At 41.6% G+C, this 22,569-nt stretch overlaps 1 protein-coding gene across 16 annotated transcripts in view; it reads left to right on the forward strand.

Moving 5' to 3' along the window:
* The first annotated feature begins 328 nt into the window (after positions 1-328).
* The window catches only part of ITSN2 (intersectin 2), a 158,161-nt gene continuing 135,920 nt past the window's right edge, over positions 329-22,569 (forward strand). For 10 of the 16 annotated variants that reach the window (XM_077960061.1, XM_015111816.3, XM_015111820.3 and 7 more), the window contains exon 1: positions 1,265-1,386. The gene's annotated coding sequence lies outside the window, so the exon portion shown is untranslated. Of the gene's footprint in view, positions 904-1,264; positions 1,853-22,569 lie in introns of those variants that run through there. The other 6 variants (XM_015111818.3, XM_077960060.1, XM_077960062.1 and 3 more) reach the window with 3 other exon arrangements.

The raw sequence follows: 22,569 nt of genomic DNA on the forward strand, positions 1-22,569 counted from the left end.
CCCAAGCTGGCGTGCAGTGGTGCAACCTCAGATCACTGCCTCTCAGGTTCCAGCGATTCTCTGCCTCACTCAGCCTCCCGAGTAGCTGGGACTGCAGGCGCCTGCCACCACGCCCGGCTAAATTTTGCATCTTAGTTTCACCACGTTGGTCAGGCTGGTCTCCAACTCCTGACCTCAGATGATCCAACCGCCTCGGTCTCCCAAAGTGCCGGGATTACAAGCGTGAGCCACTGGGCCCAGCCGACATTTGGTTACGTTCATTTGGTTACGTTCATACACTAACTCCTCCCTCACACAAATCAAAAGAAAGCCTTTCCCTTGACGGAGCTTCTTGTCAAGGGCAAGCCTTTGGGATACGGTGGCGACTTGAGTTGAAGCCTGGTCTTTTGTGAGGAGACCAGGAACCGGGAGGGGAGAAAAGAAACAAATTCTGAGTTTGACCTTGGCCTTTCCCTTGGCGAGGGGTGGGGAGGAAAGTTTAGCTTCGTCGTGCTAGGCTCTACGGGGACAGAGTCTTCCTACTGTGTGACTAGCGTAGAGGATGCTCCTTGTGGGCGCTCCGCGTGTGTTATGGAGGAGGGCGAGGAATGGTGAATGGATGATAGAGGGTATGGTTAAGTCCTCCAGGTCCCTGAGAAGGGTTCAAGAGGCCTGTAACAGACCCATGGGCAAGGGTGGGATCGACCTCCTTCCCACCTTCCACCCCCCAATTCCCAGAGAATTTGTGCCCCCACATCAGTGAAGAAAACTTCGGCGAGTGAGAAGGTTCCAGGGAGAGCCCCGTGGCGGGGTGCAACAGGGATGTGGCAGGCACTGCTTGGGACTTTCCAAAACACCGGGGTCTGCCGTGGCAGGAAAAGCACCACCCAAGCTCAACATGTCACCTCGGAGAGGAGGAGCCAGGTGGGTCTCCGCAGCTCCAGGAAGGGCTGCCGGGTCTGGGGCTTCGGGGCCTCCCCGAGGGCAGAGAGGAGCGCTTCGGACCCGACCGATTCGGAGCAGACTTTCAGGGTTCAGTGCCCCGGAACTCCGGGGGTGAGGAGCCACGCCCGGGCAGTTTCGGGCTCCGGAGGGTGGGGAGTCGGTGCCCGGCAGCGGGCGGGCCGTCAGCTGCCCGGCCCGGCGCCTACCTCCCCGCCCCCCGGCTTCCTGCGGAGGCCGCGGCCGCCATGTTGTTGTGGGGCTGAGGCGGCGCCCGCGGAGCCCTGAGCGGCCGTGACAGGCTACGCAACAGGTTCGCTGGCGGCGGCCTGACGACCAAGCCGGCTGCAGCGGCGGCGACGGCGGCAGAGCAGGGTCTCCCGGCGGCTGCCCGCGCCCAGACTGCCGGTGCTGAGGAGCGCGGAGTCGTGCTGTGACGTGCGGGAGGCGCGGCGAGGGCGCCAGGTGGGTGAAGCCGCTAGCGGGGCTGCCGGAAGGCGCGGGGCAGGTGCGGGCGCCGCGCCCGCTGCCGGGAGGCTCCCCCGGCCGGGCTGAGGCGGCTGCGCGCTCCGCACGACGGGGACGGGTCCTCGGGAGCACGGGCGGCCCCCGAGCTAGGCCCCTGGCGGGCTCGGCCGTGCCGGGCGGAAACCTGCGGCCCCGGGTTCCTTCCCCTGCCGCCCGGCCGGGGGGGACGCCGAGGGGGCCTGGGCTGGGCTACCCCTTCCTTGCGGCCGAGCCCGGGTCCCCGACCGCGGCCTCGTCTGGCAGGTGGCGGACGCCGGCAAGGGTCGGGGGGCGGCGTGGCCCTCTCACTTTCGGGGTGCGAGCAGAAGAGAGCTCTGGGGGCACCCGCACGCCTCCTCCGGGACCCATTTTATTTTCGCGGAGTTGGTTTTCCTTCCTGGCAAGGGTTGGTGCGGAATGTCAGGTGAGCCGCATCCCAGTGCGTCAAAGTAGCCCGAGTCACGAGAGGACAGTGGGCGGATGCTTGGCGTCCACCGCTCGCGTTCCTCCGGAGTTGGAAATGTTAAATTTACCTTCAGCGTTATTGACTTCCAGAATATACAGGAAGCACCGAGAGATGTAATCTCTCAGGCCAGATAAAGTTTATTTATTTATTTATTTTTTTAAAAAGACGTCTGCATGTGCATAGTGAGTGGGTAAACCGAGGCTGAAACTGCAGATGGCTTTGCATCCTGTAGAAAGATGCTCCATTTGGATTTATTAATTATGCGCTTTGTCGCTCCAGAATTACCAATGGCAAGTGTGCTTTATTTGAAACTTGTGTTAATACCGAAATAGGAATATGTTTTGATGAAGCCAACCCCGTTATGATAGGAATTAAGGTTAGCACAGAAATGACTTGCTTTGCTCTGTGCTTCTAGTTTGTTTCACAGTGTTTGCTTGCTTACTCAGGAATAGGCAAGGTGTGACTTGAAATTTTACGTTGTTAGCTCAGTTTAGGTAGCATAAGCTCTTGTAGGTTAAAGCTTCTTAAGCATTTCGAAAAATTGCCTCTCTCCCTGTGCTGGTGTGCTATGTTGTTAATCAGTGGTAAAACCTAAAAGCTACCTAGAAACATCGCATAAAACATTTACACGAATTAGTAATGACTTCCTTCAAAATTTAAAGATATTGACAACTCTGATGTGTTTACCTTGAGCTTTTTTTTGGTCCGTGCCTGTCAGCCTCTTGTAATTACAAAAGTAAATAAAGTGGATGTATTTGATGTTTTTGAAAACGTGGAAAAAATGTTCATTGCAGCTATTTTGATGTAGTATTAATAAGCAGTTGAAAAGCTTGCATTTTTTCTCCCTTCCATGTATTGATAACTATTCCCTGTGCCCACCTTTATAATGAAAGGTAAACTCGTCCGAGAAAACTTGACCTGTACAGAATTATTAAGCAGGAAGGTACCATTTTTCAATACCTCTCAAGGCTAAAATCTTGCTCTCTCCTGAATATGAGGAGGTGTATTAGGCATGTTCTGGGGATTGGATTAATAGTGTTAAAAAATTTGTATTTTCACAAAAATAGCACGTACCCGTCACCCAAACTCAGCAGCTTTCAAGAAGCTTTTTTTTTTTTCTTTCTTATTTTAAAAAATCATCTAACCTTATGTAGTTAGTGTATCTTTTTTAAAGAGTGGGAAATTTCGTATGTAACCTTAGGATTTTTAGTTTTAATGTAGAGTTTCACAAATTTCCATCTTTAGTAAGACAAAAGGATCACATATTGGCTGTCTCCTTCAACTATGCTTTGTTCAGTATAAAATACGTTTACCATGGTTGTCATTTATCGAGCACGTAACTGCATGTTAGACTCTATGCTAAGTGTTTTACATAATCATTTAAAGCTTACTAAGGCCCTAGGAGTAATTATTATCCTCCCATCAAAAAGATAAGTGAAATGTTAACCTGAAGTTTGACTACTTTAGGTCTCTGAGCTAGTAAGTACAATAGCCAGGTTTCAAACCAAGATCCTTTTAACTTCAGCACCTGTGCCTTATCTGGTATCGTCATCTTGGTTCATAAATTTAAAAAAGAGTTATATAGGTCGGGCACGGTGGCTCACGCCTGTAATCCCAGCACTTTGGGAGGTTGAGGCGGGCAGATCACAAGGTCAGGAGTTTGAGACCGGCCAATATGGCGAAACCCTGTCTCTACTAAAAGATACAAAAAATTAGCCAGGCGTGATGGCGCGCACCTGTAGTCCCAGCCACTTAAGAGGCTGAGGCAGGAGAATTGTTGAACCTGGGAGGCGGAGGTTGCGGTGAGCTGAGGTCGTGCCACTGCACTCCAGCCTGAGCAAGAGTGAGACTCCGTCTCAAAAAAAAAAAAAAAAAAAAAAAAAGAGTTATATGGACGTTCAGTAAAAAAAAAAAAATGTGTTGAGTGAAAGTACCTATTAGTCCATTAGGTAGCATTTTTACATATTATATTTACTTGTAAAATATATTAAGTTGCAGAAATGATTCAGAATAAACAAATTACATTACCAAAAATGTGATATATTTATTACCATCTAACATGCATTTTCTTTTTCATTTTTTGGATTCAAGTTTTTTTAGTACCTTATTTATGGAAAAAAATTTGTAGAAAACTATTTTTGAAGAAAGGCAGACTTTCCTGTGCGCCGATTTTTTTTTAAATTAAAAAAATTAATTCTTAAAAAAAATTACTTCTTAAAAAAAAACAAAAAATAGGATACACGTGCAGAACGTGCAGGTTTGTTGCATAGGTATACATGTGCCATGGTGGTTTGCTGCACCTATTGACCCGCCCTCTAAGTCCCCTCATTTCCCCCCCCCCACAACAGATCTTGGTGTGTGTTGTGCCCCTCTCTGTGTCCATGTGTTCTCAGTGTTCAACTCCCACTTATGAGTGAGAACATGCGGTGTTTGGTTTTCTGTTCCTGTGTTAGTTTGCTGAGGATGATGGCTTCCAGTTTCATCCATGTCTCTGCAAAGGACATGATCTCATTCCTTTTTATGGCTCCATAGTATTCCATGGTGCGTAGTATCACATTTTCTTTATCCAATCTATCATTGATGGGCATTTGGGTTGGTTCGGTGTCTTTGCTATTGTAAATAGTGCTGCAATAAACATACATATGCATGTGTCTTTATAGTAGAATGATTTATATTCCTTTGGGTATATACCCATTAATGAGATTGCTGGGTCGAATGGTATTTCTGGTTCTAGGTCCTTGAGGAATCGCCATACTATTTTCCACTGTGGTTGAAGCAATTTACATTCCCAGCAACAGCGTAAAAGCGTTCCATTTCACCACAGCCTCACTAGCATCTATTGTTTCCTGGCTTTTTAATAATCACCATTCTGACTGACATGAAATGGTATCTCATTGTGTGTGTGTGTGTTTTTTTTCTTTTTTTTGAGACGGAGTCTCACTTTTGTTGCCCAGTCTGAAGTGCAATGGCACGATCCCGGCTCACTGCAACCTCCGCTTCCTGGGCTCAAGCGATTCTTCTGCCTCAGCCTCCCAAGTAACTGGGATTACAGACGCCCGCCACCACGCCCTGCCATTTTTTGTCTTCTTAGTAGAGACAGGGTTTCACCATGTTGGCCAGGCTGGTCTCAAACCCCTAACCTCAGGTGAGCCACCCGCCTTGGCCTCCCAAAGTGCTAGGATTACAGGCTTGAGCCACTGCACCATGCCCAGCCATCATTGTGGTTTTAATTTGCATTTCTTTGATGATCAGTGATGTTGAGCTTTTTTTCATGTTTGTTGGCCTCGAAAATGTCTTCTTTTGAGAAGTGTCTATTCATATCCTTTGCCCACTTTTTGATGGGGTTGTTTTTTTTTCTTGTAGATTTGTTTAAGTTTCTTGTAAATTCTGGATATTAGACCTTTGTCAGATGGGTAGATTGCAAAAATTTTCTCCCATTCTGTAGGTTGCCTGTTCACTCTGGTGATATTCTTTTTTTTTTTTTTTTGAGACAGAGTCTTGCTCTGTCTCCCAGGCTGGAGTGCTGTGGTGCATTCTTGGCTCACCACAATCTCTGCCTACCAGGTACAAACAATTCTCTTGCCTCAGCCTCCCGAGTAGCTGGGATTATAGGCATGTGCCACCACGCCGAACTTTTTTTTTTTTTTTTTTTGAGACGAAGTCTTGCTGTTGTCCCTCAGGCTGGAGTGCAATGTTGCGCGATCTCAGCTCACTGCAACCTCCGCCTCCCAGGTTCAAGTGATTCTCCTGGCTCAGCTTCCCGAGTAGCTGGGATTACAGGCACCTGCCACCATGCCCGGCTAATTTTTGTATTTTTAGCAAAAACGGGGTTTCATCATGTCCAGGCTGGTCTCAAACTCCTGACCTCAGGTGATCCGCCTGCCTTGGCCTCCCAAAGTGCTGGGATTACAGGCGTGAGTCACCATGCCTGGCCTTTTTGTATTTGTTTTTTTTTTTTTAGTAGAGACAGAGTTTCACCATGCAGGCCAGGCTGGTCTGGAATTCCTGACCTCAGGTGATCCTCCCACCTCAGGCTCCTGTAGTGCTGGGATTATAGGCGTGAGCCACCGCGCTGGCTTGATGATAGTTTCTTTTGCTGTGCTGAAGCTCTTTAGTTTAATTAGATCCTATTTGTCAATTTTGGCTTTTGTTGCAATTGCTTTTGGCATTTTTGTCATGAAGTCTTTGCCCGTGCCTGTGTCTTGAATGGTATTGCCTAGGTTTTCTTCTAGGATTTTATGGTTTTGGGTTTTACATTTAAGTCTTTAATTCATCTCAGGTTAATTTTTGTATAAGGTGTAAGGAAACGGTCCAGTTTCAGTTTTCTGCATATGGCTAGCCAGTTTTCCCAACAGCATTTATAGAATAGGAGATCCTTTCCCCATTGCTTGTTTTTGTCTTGTTTGTCGAAGATCAGATGGTTGTAGATGTGTTGTGGTATTCCTGAGGTCTCTGTTCTGCTCCATTGGCCTATATGTCTGCTTTAGTACCAGTGCCATGCTGTTTTGGTTACTGTGTGCTGATTTTTTTTTTTTTTTTTTTTTTTTTGAGACAGAGTCTCGCTCTGTCACCCAGGCTGGAGTGCAGTGGCCGGATCTCAGCTCACTGCAAGCTCCGCCTCCAGGATTTACACCATTCTCCTGCCTCAGCCTCCCAAGTTGCTGGGACTACAGGCGCCCGCCAGCACGCCTGGCTAGTTTTTTGTATTTTTCAGTAGAGACGGGATTTTACCGTGTTAGCCAGGATGGTCTCGATCTCCTGACCTCGTGATCTGCCCGTCTCGGCCTCCCAAAGTGCTGGGATTACAGGCTTGAGCCACCGCGCCTGGCCTGTGTGCTGATTTTAAAGGCAGAATTCCAAGTGTGAAGTAGAAAAATAAGGATGTTTATAGTTAATTCTGTAAGTGGATAGATCTAAAGTTGAAGGTACATCAGAAATACTGTATTTTTTACTTGAGTTCGTTTTTTGGATTTTGTAACATCCTACCGCTGTAGAGCGCAGACACTAATGTTAGAGTTCTCTTGGGTAAAGTGTGAATATAGGTATTCTTGAGGAGGAGAAACTGAACTGGTCTTAAAGGATCTGAGAGCAAAGAGGAAGTGGGAGAGGAAGGGAGGAAGCTGAACAGAATTAGGACAGTTACAAGAAATATGTATTTTCACAGCTCCAAGAGGGCAGCATATTTCATTTGCAGAATGTATAGTGTTATTTCAGGAGGTTCATTTAAAATATAATTTCATAGATACATCAGGACATTAAATGATTTGTTTACTTGTGGAGCTATTCAGCATGGATTATGGTAGACATTTAGTGGAATAGGGGACTATTACCAGAAGGTAAACACTCGTTTTAGTTAACTGTTTCATATTCTTTAGATCATTTTCTTCACAAATGTATATTCCTTTTAGATAAAGTATATGTGATTTTAATAAAAATTTCATTTATTTTCATCATAACTATAGAAGATAAGAGTACAGCCTCTGAAGTTAGACCTCCTGCTCCCAGCTCTGACACCAAATAACTGTATAATCTTGGGCAAGTAACTTTAATTCTCTTCAGTTTCTGTTTACTCATGTGTGAAATAGGGAAACATTACCTAGCTCCTGGTGGTGTTATATGTAATCTAAAGTGCTTATTAGCACAGTGACTTCTGCTTAGTGTAAGTGCCTAATGTTGCCTGTTATTTTAACTTGGTTCATTGAGAAATTTCAAACTGACCTAACATAGTTCTTATTTTGGTCTTTGTTTTACCCCGTGACTGGAAAGGAAATTAGCCTTTTTGCCCTTAATTTTTAATCTTACCATCGGAATAATCTATATAAGAGGGCTGGAAAGTAGGGTAGAACAGACCCACAATCCCACTGGGCTCAATTTCCAGATTTGTTTTTAACATTCCCAAGGAGCCTATGAAAATGTTTAGTGAGGCCTTCTTTAAAGTGTAATTTATCTTGGGCCAGCCCCACAGTTGGTGATGGCCCTGGGCCTGAGACCCTTCCAGGATGGGCCTGGTGATGGTATCAGTGATAACGAGGTAACCATGATAACTTGTAATGACTTGTAGTGTAGGGCTTGGCACTTAGTAAATATTGATGATGGATGGCTGCTGTTTTAATTTTTCATAATGATAAATATGCACATTTATATCAAAATGTAAGTTTTAAATTGTAAGAACATAAGCAGTTTCCATGTTATTATGTGGTCTAACTGAACTTGATCACAAAGTAGCTTTATTGAGATATAATTCACGTATCATATGAATTTGATTTTAAGTGGAAGCGTGATACTTTGGCTTAGTATATTCTTTTATTTTTGAACATGCATTTTTAGTTTTTTTCAGTAATTACTAATGCTGCCATATCTTTGTAATTAAAGCATTTCCCACATTTACTGTTATTTCCTTATGACAGATTCCCAGAAATGAAATTATTGCTTTACAGGATATGAATATTGATAGGACTCTTTTTTTTTTTTTTTGAGACGGAGTCTTGCTGTGTCTCCCAGACTGGAGTGCAGTGGCACAACATTGGCTCATTGCAAGCTCCGCCTCCCGGGTTTACGCCATTCTCCTGCCTCAGCCTCCCGAGTAGCTGGGACTACAGGTGCCCGCCACCACGCCCGGACCACGCCCGGCTAGTTTTTTGTATTTTTAGTAGAGACGGGGTTTCACCATGTTAGCCAGGATAGTCTTGATCTCCTGACCTCGTGATCCACCCGCCTCGGCCTCCCAAAGTGCTGGGATTACAGGCTTGGGCCACCGCGCCCGGCCGATAGGACTCTTGATACATGTTTTCAGAGTGCCTTCCGAAGAGTTATACCAATATGTACTCCCATGGGCTATGCCTGCAAGCACCCAGTTTCATTCACCTTTGCTAGCCCTAGATATTGGCCAATGTTTTGTTTTGTTTTGTTTTGTTTTGTTTTGTTTTTGAGACAGGGTCTGGCTCTGTTGCCCAGGCTGGAGTGCAGTGGCGGGATCTCAGCTCACTGCAACCTCCTTCTCTTGGCCTCCAGCCATCCTGCCACCTCAGCCTCCTGCTGGGACCAACTAATTTTTTTGTAGTTTTTATTGAGGCAGGTTTACACTATGTTTCCCAGGTTGGCCTGGAACTCCTGAAGGCAGGTTTACACCATGTTTCCCAGACTGGCCTCGATCTCTTGAGTTCAGACGATTTGCCCCTGCTCAGCCTCCCAAAGTGCTGGGATTACAGGATGAGCCACTGTGCCTAGCCTCGTTTTCCTAATTATTAATGATGTTAACATTTATTAACTACTTTTATTTCTTCTGTTTCTTCTTTCGTAGATTATTTGAGGTTTTAGTGTTTTCATTATCTATTTTAATAGCCCTATGTACATTAAAATATTAACTGCTTATCATGTGTTGTGATTTTTCCCCATTTGTTTACCTTTTAAGTTTGTTTTCAAGGAAATTTTAAATATTATATAGATGATACAGAATCTGTTTATTCTTTCTTTTGTTTTCTTGTATGGCTTCAAAACTTAAAAGTTGTCTTTGTTTCAAAGAGGCGATATTTTACTTGAAAGTGAAGCATCTATCTGAATTTCTTGCCCTCTGTACTTTTTATTCATGCCACGTAAATAGTTTTGCTGTAATATTTAGTCTTGATACGAGACAGATGACAATAGGCTAAGTAGTCAGGTCCCCTTGCACCCCTTATAGAAATGCAGGCTGAGTCACAAGCTATTCTTAGGTATTTTTATCCCCCTTTGTGTGGGTGAGTTGTCTTGTTCAGAGTTGTTGACTGTTCTTCAAAAATTAGTTTTGATTTAAGTCTTCAATAGAATTTGAGTACTAACCACTTCAGTATTAGTTTACTATTCCTGTTCTTTTATGTCTCCTGGCTTATTGGTTGATCTTTTGAAGGCTAAACTCAACATTTATAAAAATCTGAGCTTATAATTTGTGCATAAAAATCTATACGGAGGTTGTTAAATTGCAGAACTAGAATTAAGAACTAAGTTTGTGTAGAGAAGTTATCTTCTTTGAGGCTTTTAGGTCTTAATGCTTTGTATATTTGGGACCCTAAGCCTCTAGATAGAAATGATAACTTTTTTCTCAAATATTGATTACAGTGAGAAAAACAAATCCCTTTATTAATAATTGGTACAACTCTAATTTGTTTCAGTAAAACAAGTTGATTAGTGATTGTAATTAAAATAATGTTGAAATGATTGTTGTAATCATTATTTATGGACACCTTCTATGTGCCAGATGTTTTCCAGACGTGATATCTAGGCCTTAAAATAACCTGGCATTTAGGTACAATTACAGTAGTACTTGCTTATTGGCAAGGAATACATTCCAAAACCCCTAGTGAATGCCTGAAACCATGGATAGTACAGAAACCAATATACACTATGTCTTTTCCTGTATATATGTACCTATGATAAAGTTTAATTTATAAATTAGGCACAGTAAGAGATTAATAATAAATTGAACAATTATAACAATATACTGTTAACAATTTGACAGATATAAGACTTGTTCTTACTGTAGATCTTAGCAACCTCAGCATACAATTTTTTCCTTTCCGTATTAAGTTGAAGACTTTCACCGTTTCACTTAAAGGAAGTCACTTCTCCTTGGCATATCTGAATTGCCAGCCTCACTACTCTTGCACTTTGGGGTCATTATTAATCAAATAAGGGTTACTTGAACACAAGCACTGTGATACTGTGACAGTCAATCTGATAACTGAGACAGCTGCTAAGTGACTAACGGGCAGGCAGCATAGACACAGTGGATACACCCTGAACAAAGGGATGATTTTCGTCCTGGTTGGGACAGAGGAGGGCAATGCAAGATTTTACCATGCTACTCAGGATGGTGCACAATTAAAAATTTATGAAGTGTTTATTTCTGGAATTATCCACTTTATATTTTCAGACCGTGGTCAACCACAGGTACCTGAAACTTCAGAAAGTGAAACTACAGATGAGGGGGTCTACTGTATCCACATTACTTGGTTAGGAAATTGAACCTATGTCATGTGGAAGTCCACAGAGCTAGGAAGTACTTGCACTGGGATTCAAACTCAAGTTCCTCGGTTTGTCTTCTGTGCAGTTGAAAGGATGCTAACCTGTGCTTATTAAAGAATATTTTAGTGCCTACCACGTGGCTGACTGCTGGGCACTAGGTATTTGAAGTTAAAGAGCCATTCAGGAGCTCACAGTCTAATAGAAGTGGGGCAGGCATGAAAATAAAAATAACAATACTAGCTGGTATGTAGTTTAATGAGATAATATGAGACGAAATGGGACTGTGGCAAAGGAAGCTAGCATTAGTGGAAGTGTCGCTCAGAAGGTAGGTGGTTCCACAGGTGCAAAGAGAGGGGGCATGGGAATAAGATCAAATGGAGGTGGAGGTGGGAAGGTTGAAATACCTGGAAAGGTAGGCAGAAGGTAGAGCCTAAAACACCTTGTGTGTTATTTGAATAGATAAAAAACAGCTTTATTAAGATATATATTACAAAATTCACCCTTTTAAAGTTCATAGTTCAGTGTTTTTTAGTATATTCACAGACTTGCACAACCAGTATCACTATCTAATTTTAGAACATTTTCATCGTTCTTAAAAGAACCTCCTATATCCAATGGCAGTCACTTTCCATCTCCAACACCCCTAGCTCTAGGTAGCCACTAGTCTACTTTCTGTGTCTATGAAATTGCTTATCTTAGACATTTCATATAAATGGAATTATACGGCCGGGCGCGGTGGCTCACGCCTGTAATCCCAGCACTTTGGGAGGCCGAGGCGGGCGGATCACAAGGTCAGGAGATCGAGACCACGGTGAAACCCCGTCTCTACTAAAAATACAAAAAAAAAAATGAGCCGGGCGCAGTGGCGGGCGCCTGTAGTCCCAGCTACTCGGGAGGCTGGGGCAGGAGAATGGCGTGAACCCAGGAGGCGGAGCTTGCAGTGAGCCAGGATCGCGCCACTGCACTCCAGCTTGGGCGACAGAGCAAGACTCCGTCTCAAAAAAAAAAAAAATAAAATAAAATAAAAAAATAAATAAATAAATGGAATTATACAATATATGGTCTTTTGCGACTCACTTCTTTTACTTACCATAGTGTTTTCAAGATTCATCAATGTTATCGCATGGATCAATACTTCATTCCTTTTTATGGCCAAATAATTTATGGATGATATGGATATACCACATTTTGTTTATTCATTCATCTGTATTTGATGGACATTTGCTTCCACTTGGTTGTTTCCACTTTTTGGCTATTATGAATAATGCTGCTGTGAGCATTTGTGTACAGGTTTTGAGACACATTTTTATTTATTTTGGGCTCATACTTAGGGGTGGAATTGCTGACTTACATGGTAACCTATGTTTAACATTTTGAGGAAATTCTGAATTGTTTTCCGAAGCAGTTGATCTATTTTATATTCCCCTCTAGTGAGGTATGTGGGTTCCAGTTTAGGAGGTTCATTTTATGCTGTTGGTAAGCCATTACTCAGAATCACAGTGGAAAAATTGTTGAAAATTATTGGCTTAGATTCGTGCTTGCTCAGTATTGTCCAAGACACACACTAGATCAGAAGCTTTTCCTAATGGATAATGAACCAGAAAAACAAGTTGTCCCTCATTTCTCAGGGGTTGTTGTTATTCCATTCCCATAACCTCTGATATTTATGTATTAGAATAGGCTGCCTACCAATAATCTGAGTTACTAAGGATTACTGAAGTTTAGTATTCACAAACTAAAATTAGCCGGCTTCTAGAACTTACTGAGGGCTCTAGTTTAGTTTTCTTATAAGAAATCTGCCAGCTATACCATGCTTTGGCAGCACTAGAAAATTAATCCTATACATGCCCACACTCAGAAGATATTATTTTCACTGCATCAGTGGTGTTGTCTCAAATTGGCTGTGGTTCCAATTGCTGTTATTTTTGGATGAATATAATTGTAGAATTAATGTTACATTTAAATTTTTGTGGACCGTTTTGCTCTTGTGTGCTTGTTACATTGCTACAATTCTTCATTAGGGAGTTATTTGTGTACTAGAAAATGGGAGGAGGTAGGAAGGTTAGATCTCTTGTCCTACTTAGGTGGGTGATGGTTAGAATAGTTTGGGAGTGAGGCTGCTGCTCTGCGTATGGAGTAGCCATTCTTTTATTCCTTTAAAAAAATAGTTTGGGAATGAGTGGATTACATAATTGGAAGGGTCTTTCCCACTTATTATCTTTTTTTAAGAATGAGGGTTTATGTATGTTATTAAACATTTAAGCTATGGAATACATGAATTGTCTGAAAGTCTACAGTTGGCTTTGGAGGTGTGAAACCTTCGGAATGATGTGCCAGACTTTGTACATTTGTGTTTTTCCAGGGAGAACAACCATAGGTTTTATCAGATTAAAAAAAAAAAAGTCCATGACCATCCAAATTAAAGAATTCAGGTTGATGAAAAGAATTTGTAAATTTGTGGTTTGAAATCTTTGGGGGAAGTGAGACCTTGCTTTGGTTAGGTGGTGGTGTGAGTGAAGGATGTTTTCTGGGTATGCTCTTGGTTTTAGTGTAACAAATTCTGTGTTACAATATCTCTATTTTATTTTTTCTTGGTAATTTTTTTCCCTGTTAGATTTTGGAGTTTGCTTTAAACAAATCCTCATTGCATGTTGATGATGATGTTGATGATGATGATGATGATGATGATGATGATGATTGTTGTTGTAGGGACAGAGTCTCACTATGTTGCTCAGACTGGTCTCAAACTCCTGAGCTCAAGCTGTCGTCCTGCCTTGGCCTCCAAGAGTGCTGGGATTACAGGTGTGAGCCACTGCAACCGGCCCACATTTATTATTATTTTATGTTTGCTTTCTTGGATGTTTCTTTTGATGTTATATTCAAAAGCGCTATTTTTGCGCAGCGATAGTATGCTTTATTTGTAGTAATTGAAGTATATTGGTAATTAAAAAAAAATTTAATTGGCTTGATAGCATAGGAAAATGGACAAATGCTTTTCTGCCCATTAGCTGCTACTTGGAATTTCTTTACTCTTTTGTTCTGTTAGCCTTTTGGTTGAGATCTGAAACTGCCAATCACAGAAAAAAGTTATTCACATGCAAGCCCTTATGGGGTGTGGCATCGGCTCTTTGTTGCCAGGCTCTTTCTGCCCCTGCAGTAGGGTGTGTTTGTTGTAGTGTACTTTTGCTCTGTAGTTTTTAGCACAAGATGTAGCATGACTGGATTTGAGATGAAATGGTAATTTCAGTTAAATGCTTTTAGTAAAAGAGACTTGTTATTTATTATCATTTATAATAGACTGAAAAATAGACAAGGGCTGCTGGGTGCTGTGGCTCATGCCTGTAATCCTAGCACTTTGGGAGGCTGAGGCGGGCGGGTCACTTGAGGTCGGGAGTTCGAGACCAGCCTGGCCAACATGGTGAAACCTTGTCTCTACTTAAATGTCTCTACTAAAAGTACAAAAAATTAGTCAGGCGTGGTGGTGGGCACCTCCCACCTACTTGGGAGGCTGCGGCAGAATAATCACTTGAACCCAGGAGGCGGAGGTTGCAGTGAGCCAATATTGCGCCACTGCACTCCAACCTGGGCAATAGAGTGAAACTCTGTTGCAAAAAAGAAAAAAAAACAAAACATAGTGTTTGAAAAACTGGTTGTAAGTTTACCATAGACTTCTCTTTACTGAAGAGTAAGATCTTTACTAAGATCTTAGTATTTGTTTTTTACTTTTACTTTTTATTTATTTTTATAGATACAGGGTCTCACTGTTGTCCAGCTGGAGTTCAGTCTCATGTTCATAGCTCACTGTAATCTCGAACTCTTGGGTGATCCTCCCACCTCAGTCTCCTGAGTAGTTAGGACTGTAGATGCACACCACCCACCACACCCAGCTAATTTTAAAATTTTTGGTAGAGATGGGGTCTCACTACGTTCCTAGGCTGGTCTTGAACTCCTGGCCTCAAATGATCCTCCTGTGTTGGCCTCCCAAAAGCGCTAGGATTACAAGCATTAGCCTCCGTGTTTAGCCTTGTCTGTTTTTAATCACTTAACATTTTGGTATATGTGGTTCATGTAAGATTTAAAAAAAAAAAAAAAAAGGAATACCCAAATTTGCATTCATATTCTACAATTTTTTTTTTTTTTTGAGATGGAGTTTCGCTCTTATTACCTGGGGTGGAGTGCAATGGCGCGATCTTGGCTCACCTCAACCTGCAATTCCCGGGTTCAAGCGATTTTCCTGCCTCAGCCTACCGAGTAGCTGGGATTACAGGCATGCACCACCACGCTCGGCTAATTTTGTATTTTTGGTAGGAATGGGGTTTCTCCATGTTGGTCAGGCTGGTCTCAAACTCCCGACCTCAGGTGATCCACCTGCTTCGGCCTCCCAAAGTACTGGGATTACAGGTGTGAGTCATAGCGCCTGGCTTACAATTTGTATTTTTTTTAAAAAAAATTTGCGTTATATGATAAACATTTCCTATCTCCTATAGCCTTGAAATTATCATTTGTAATAGGTAAATAATATTCCGAGTGAATATAACTTTAATTTTTTGCTTCTTTCTCTATTTTTGGATAAATTAGCTCATTTGTATTTTTTCTAATATTGGTAAAACTGTACTGTGCATCCTTGCAATCTATTTTCCTTCTTTAGATTTTTTTCTTAAGATAAATTTCTGCAGGTTGCGGTGGCTCATGCCTGTAATCCCAGCACTTTGGGAGGCCAAGGTGGGCAGATCACAAGGTCAGGAGTTCAAGACCAGCCTGGCCAATATGGTGAAACCTCATCTCTACTAATACAAAAAAAATTAGCCGGGCGTGGCAGCGGGTGCCTGTAGTAGCAGCTACTCGGGAGGCTGAGGCGGCGAATCACTTGAAACCAGGAGGTGGAGGTTGCAGTGAGCCAAGATTGTGCCACTGCATTCCAGCCTAGGTGACAGAGCCAGACTCTGTCTCAAAAAAAAAAAAAAACAGATAAATTTCTATATGGATCCAGTGGGTATTTTGTTTTTAATGAATGTGGTCAAAATTAGAGGCACATGTTTACCTATACTCTTATACTTCTGAGGTATTTGCTTTTTATAAAATTGATAGGGCTGGGCACGGTGGCTCAAGCCTGTAATCCCAGCACTTTGGGAGGCCGAGACGGGCGGATCACGAGGTCAGGAGATCGAGACCATCCTGGCTAACATGGTGAAACCCCGTCTCTACTAAAAAAATGCAAGAAACTAGCCGGGTGTGGTGGCGGGCGCCTGTAGTCCCAGCTACTCGGGAGGCTGAGACAGGAGAATGGCGTAAACCCGGGAGGCGGAGCTTGCAGTGAGCTGAGATCCGGCCACTGCACTCCAGCCTGGGCGACAGAGTGAGACTCATCTCAAAAAAAAAAAAAAAAAAAAAAAAAAAATTGATAGGCTTAATTGTTTTTTAAACAGTTTTAAATTTAGAGAAAAATGGAGCAAATAGAACAAAGTTCCCATATATATCCCTTCATGCATCCCACGCATGGTTTCCCCTATTATTAATATCTTAGCATGGTATGTTTGTTAGAAATAATGAACCAATATTGATTGTATTATTAACTGAAGTCTATGCAGTATTTCAGTTTCCTTAGTTTTTACTTAATGTCCTTGTTCTGTTCCGGGTTACCACAATCCATTTAGCTGTCATGACTCCTTAGACTCCTCTTGGTTGTGACTGTTCCTTAGACTTTCCTTGTTTTTGATGACTTTGACAGTTTTGAGAGATTACTGGACAGATATTATAGAAGATATATAAATATATTGTGGGTATATTGGAATTTGATGATTTGTCATGCTTGGACCACGTTAATGAATTCTTAGGAGAAAGATCACAAAGGCAAAATGATACTTTCATCTTATCAAGAGCACATACTGTCTGCATGGTTTATGACGTTGATGTTGACCTTGACCACCTGGCTGAAGTAGTGTTTGTCAAGTTTTTCCTCTCTGCAGTTAATCCCCACCCTCCTTTCTGTGCTATACTCTACGTAGCCTTTTGCCTTTCCATCTTTATGGGCTGGGATATAGTCTTAGGGGTCATAGAGATAAGAAGGGTAGACGCTGCTAGACATTGCAAGTGGTGGTGGTAGAAGGGTAGTGCAAACAATTTGGACTCATATCCATTTCTTCACTCCAAAATAAAATCCACGTAGATCAGATATGTACATAAAACCCCTAAATCATAGAGGTACTAGAATAAAATATAGGACAATTTTCTGGTATAAGACTTGGTATGAGACAGGCCTTTCTTCGTATGACAAGACACTCACTTTATGACTTTGTATGGCAAGTCATAAAGGAAAGATAAATTTAAATTGGTATAATGAAAGATGCCCTAAAATTAAAAGACAAACAAGCTAGATTAAAAGCATTTGTAGCATATGTTACAGGTAAAAGCTTACTATTAATATAATATCTATTATTGTAATACATAGAAAAAGATCCATGGATACAGGTCATGTTGTTAACAACATTGGGTAATTTAAGAGACTTATGGGGAAGGGTGGTCAAAAGAAATTGACTTTATTTGTATGTTTTAAGTTTTTACAATGAGATATAAATGTATTATGTGTCTATTAAAAAATAAATTTTGATCTATCCATCCTGTTGAATATTATGTAGAGTTGAATATGGTATTTCTGATGGGTATTATCTTAGAAGAAGGTTAAGACAATGTAAAATACATATGGATATATATGCATTTATATAATATGTAAAAGTAGGCTGTGAGAATGTACTTCAATGGCTGATACGGTTATCTTGGAGATGGTACTGTGAGGTAATAAAGAAGACTGTCATGTTTTGTTCTTCATAATTTTACATTATTTGAAGCCTTTGCTTTTAAATTATTTGTACAGTAAAAATAAAAATATAGGGGAAAAAAAGGCTGAAATGGGGGAAATCTGAGCTCTGACATATAAAGATCCTATAGACCCACATTATCCCATACAGTAGCCTCTAGCAACATGCGGTTAATCAGCACATGAAATGTGGCTAGTTCTATATTGAGAAGTACTCCAAGTGTATAATAAGTGTAAAAGCTGGAGTTTGAAGGCTTAGTACAAAAATGTAAAATGCCTTAAGAATTTTTATACTGATCATATGTTGAGATGATAATATTTAGATACGAACTAATTAAAATATATTAACACAGATTTTACCTGTTTATTTTTACTTTTTATGTATTTTTTTGAAACGGAGTCTCACTCTGTTACCCAAACTGGAGTGCACTGGTGCAGTCTAGGCTCACTGCAACCTCTGCCTCTTAGGTTCAAGTGATTCTCTTGCCTCAGCTTCCTGCATAACTGAGATTACAGGTGCCCGCCACTACACCCAGCTAATTTTTATATTTTTAGTAGAGACGGAGTTTTACCATGTTGGACAGGGGGGTCTCAAACTCCTGACCTCAGATGATCCACCTGCCTCAGTGTCCCAAAGTGCTGGGAAAGGCATAAGCCACTGCGCCTGGCCTAATTTTACTTTATAACATGTGGCTACTAGAACATTTAAAATTACATTATGTAGTTTGTGTTGTATTTCCATTGAGCAGCATGCTATAGAAAATGGACAAAATAAATGAATAGGCAATTCATAGGAGAAATGTACATGATAGATATATGAAAGATGCTGAATTCCCTAATGATCAGAGAAATGAAAATTTAGAAAAAATTTGCCTCTCAGGTTGGCAATATATAAAATAATTGTTTATATCAAATATTGGCAAGATTATACAGAAACAAGTATGTTTACATACCAGTGGGAATATAAAATGGTACTATTAATAATTTTGGAAAGCAACTTGATACCCATTAATTCTACTTCTAGAAGTATTGTCCTACCTAAATACTCAGTGTATCTATGAGGATGTTCAAAGTAGTATGGTTTGTTAAGCAAAAAATTGGGAACCGTCTTAATGTCCACCAATGGGAGATAGCTTAATTTCTGGTACATCCTGTAATAAAATGCTGTACACCTATTTATTTATTTATTTATTTATTTATTTATTTATTTTTTTGAGACGGAGTCTCGCTCTGTAGCCCAGGCTGGAGTGCAGTGGCCGGATCTCAGCTCACTGCAAGCTCCGCCTCCCGGGTTCACGCCATTCTCCAGCCTCAGCCTCCCGAGTAGCTGGGACTACAGGCGCTGCCACCTCGCCCGGCTATTTTTTGTATTTCTTAGTAGAGACGGGGTTTCACCGTGTTAGCCAGGATGGTCTCGATCTCCTGACCTCGTGATCCGCCCATCTCGGCCTCCCAAAGTGCTGGGATTACAGGCTTGAGCCACCGCGCCCGGCAACTGTACACCTATTTAAAAGGATATGATTGATGTGTTATATATTGCTATGGAAGGATATCCATAATATGTGTAATGAAATTAATAGAATATTAATTGACTAGCATAATTTTATTTGGGTTTGAAAATAACATGTTTGTTTATATATGCATCAAATAAATCTGGAAAAACAAATACCAAACTGTTAACTGTGGTAATCAGGACTGGGTCTTCAAATTCACCCCTCTTCCCCTGTCTGTGGAGTCTGCTTAGTAAGTTTTTCATGTTTGAGATTTTTGTGGAGCATGTGCTTATAAATTACATGTGTTTGGAGAAGAAAGCTTAGTTAAGGGAAATAATGTTTGTGGAAAATTGCTTAGAGGAAATGCAGTATATTACTGGTATAGGTACTCTAAAATGTCTTTTGAATTAAGTCAGAGTTAGAGGGTTGTGTCTCTAAACCCCATCTTATTGGTGTTATGCTATCAGCCTGTATTGAGAGACTTTATAGGTAAAGTTCAATTTAGGGGGCTGTTTGGTATTATCTATTAAAATTAGAATGTTCATACTCTCTAACCTGCTACTTCCACTTATAGAATTTATCTTTGGAAACACACATCTGTCCACAGACCTGTATGTACACACATGTATGAAGAATGTTTATTGTAGCATTAATTGTAACATTTGTTAAAATGAATGAATGTGAAGGGAAATATTCTAGACAGAGGTTACAGTATGAGCAAAAGCCAGAGTAACTAGTGTGGTCTGGAAAAATAGAAGACTACTTATTTACTGTGAAAAATTGGTAACATGAAAAAAGCAGAACAATGAAGTATGACTTCATTTTTGTAAAAGTGGTATTTGCTAGTACATAAATAGGAAATATCTGGAACAATCTATTCAAAACTGCTAATGATTGTTTTCTTAGTAATGGACTTTCACTATTTTTTTTTTATATATATATATATATATATAAATGTTTAATTTTTCCGATTGTTTTAAGGATCTTGTGCTAATTGACATTTGTATCAGCTAGGCGTTGATGTAGTACTTATTTTTGTATCTGTTATGGTTCCTTGCATTGTTATTAGCCTTTCACTATTCTTTTTTTTTTTTTTTTTTTTTTGAGATAGAGTCTCACTCTGTTACTCAGGCTGGAGTACAGTGGCACGATCTTGACTCACTGCAACCTCTACCTTACAGACTCAAGCAGTCCTCCCTCCTCAGCCTCCTGAGTAGTTGGGACCACAGGCGCATGCCACCTTGCCTGGCTAATTTTTTGTATTTTTGGTAGAGAGGGATTTCGCCATGTTGTCCAGGCAGGTCTTGAACTCCTGACCTCAAGGTGATCCACCGCCTCGGCCTCCCAAGTGCTAGGATTACAGGCATGAGCCACTGTGCCAGGCCAGCCCTTCACTATTACATGTGAATAAGTAATTTATTTTTCCAGACCACACTAGTTACTCTGCTTTTGCAGAGTAACCTCTGCCTAGAATGTTTTCCTTCATATTCATTCATTTTAACAAATGTTTTGATGTGTAGGGCCTAAGCTAATTTGAATGCAAGCTGAAATGCACATAACTGGTTGAGTCATGGGAACTGATTTGCATGTGTCTTTCTCTTTTTTGGCTTGAAGAGGAGAGAAATTTGTGCTTAGACTCTTGAGGGCCTGTGAGATCAAGGAGTCTGTCTTTAGCCCTGCCCTTTGGGCTGTTACCTGAGCCTAAAGAAGAGAGACAAAGAAAGCTTGCATTGGGAGGCTGAGGTGGGAGGATCTCTTGAGCTTAGGAGTTTGAGACCAGCTTGGGCAACATAGGGAGACTGTGCCTCTATAAAAAATTTTAAAAATTAGCTGAACTTGGCAGCGCACTCCTGTAGTCTCAGCCACTTGAAAAGCTGAGGTAGGAGAATCACGTGAGCCTGGGAGGTCGAGGCTGCAGTGCGCCATGATTATGCCACTGCACTCCAGCCGGGGCAACATTGACTGTCTCTAAAAGATATGTATCTATAAAAGAAAAGAAAAATGGCAGAAAAAAATCTGTACTTTCCCAACTGCTCTTTCTTCTGCTTCTAAACTTATGTGTGTGTGTGTTCGTTTTTTGTTTTTTTTTTTTTTTTTTGAGACGGAGTCTCGCTCTGTCGCCCAGGCTGGAGTGCAGTGGCCTGATCTCAGCTCACTGCAAGCTCCGCCTCCCGGGTTCACGCCATTCTCCTGCCTCAGCCTCCCGAGTAGCTGGGACCACAGGCGCCCGCCAGCTCGCCCGGCTAGTTTTTTGTATTTTTTAGTAGAGACGGGGTTTCACTGTGTTAGCCAGGATGGTCTCGATCTCCTGACCTTGTGATCCACCCGTCTCGGCCTCCCAAAGTGCTGGGATTACAGGCTTGAGCCACCGCGCCCAGCCCTTGTGTGTGTTCGTTCTTACTGCTGTTCCTGAACTTCATTCTCAGAGACAGAAGTATCTGTCCCAGGTTCTAACTTGGTGTTCTAGAGCTGTCTACTACTTCTTTTTCTGGCCCTAACTTCCATTAGGTAACTTCTCTTCCTTCTCCTCTTTGTAAATTAAATCTTTATTTCTTTTTTTTTTTTTTTGTCTAAAAATAGTTTTGTTCTGTCACCTAAAAACCAAAGCCTTATGATAACTCTGCCTCCCTTTCTTAAATCTTACCTTTTTTCCTATGTATTTTTTGAGAGGAAATCTTGCTCTGTCGCCCAGGCTGGAGGGCAGTGGTGCGATCTTGGCTCCCTGCAACCTCCATCTCCTGGGTTTAAGCTATTCTCCCGCCTCACAGGCACTCACCACCATGCCCGGCTCATTTTTGTATTTTTAGTAGAGACAGGGTTTTACCATGTTGACCACGAGACTGGTCTCCTGACTTCATGCGATCTGCCTGCCTTGGCCACCCGAAGTGCTTGGATAATAGGTGTGAGCCACTAGGCCCAGGCTCTTCCCCTTATTTTGAACATTTATTGCCTAATTTGCTTCAGTTTGGCTTTTACGGCCATCACTGTACTAGAACTACACTCACTCCAGATTGCCAACTCTAATAGCTGAGTCTTCTGTGTCAATTCCATTTTCTCCTTGAAACTCTTAACTCTGTATCCTGATTTCTCCTGTTTCTGAACTTCTGTTTCTGACTAATCTTGTCTCTTTTTTCTTATACATTATTTCTCTGGATAGTGTCATTCACCCACATGATTACAACCACTCCCAATCCCTAATAACTACGAAATCTGAGTTTCTAGATAGAGTGTTCACTATCTCTTGAACGCTTCCATCTAGATGTCTTTGTAGGTGGATCAGATTAGGTATGCTCAAAATTGAACATTTTGTTGTTCATCCCCCAAATCTAATGTCTAGATTCCTACTTTCTTAGAGCTTCTGTGTTGGTTAA

The sequence above is a fragment of the Macaca mulatta genome, chromosome 13 (genome assembly GCF_049350105.2).
Source record: "Macaca mulatta isolate MMU2019108-1 chromosome 13, T2T-MMU8v2.0, whole genome shotgun sequence".
NCBI classification, from domain to species: domain Eukaryota; kingdom Metazoa; phylum Chordata; class Mammalia; order Primates; family Cercopithecidae; genus Macaca; species Macaca mulatta.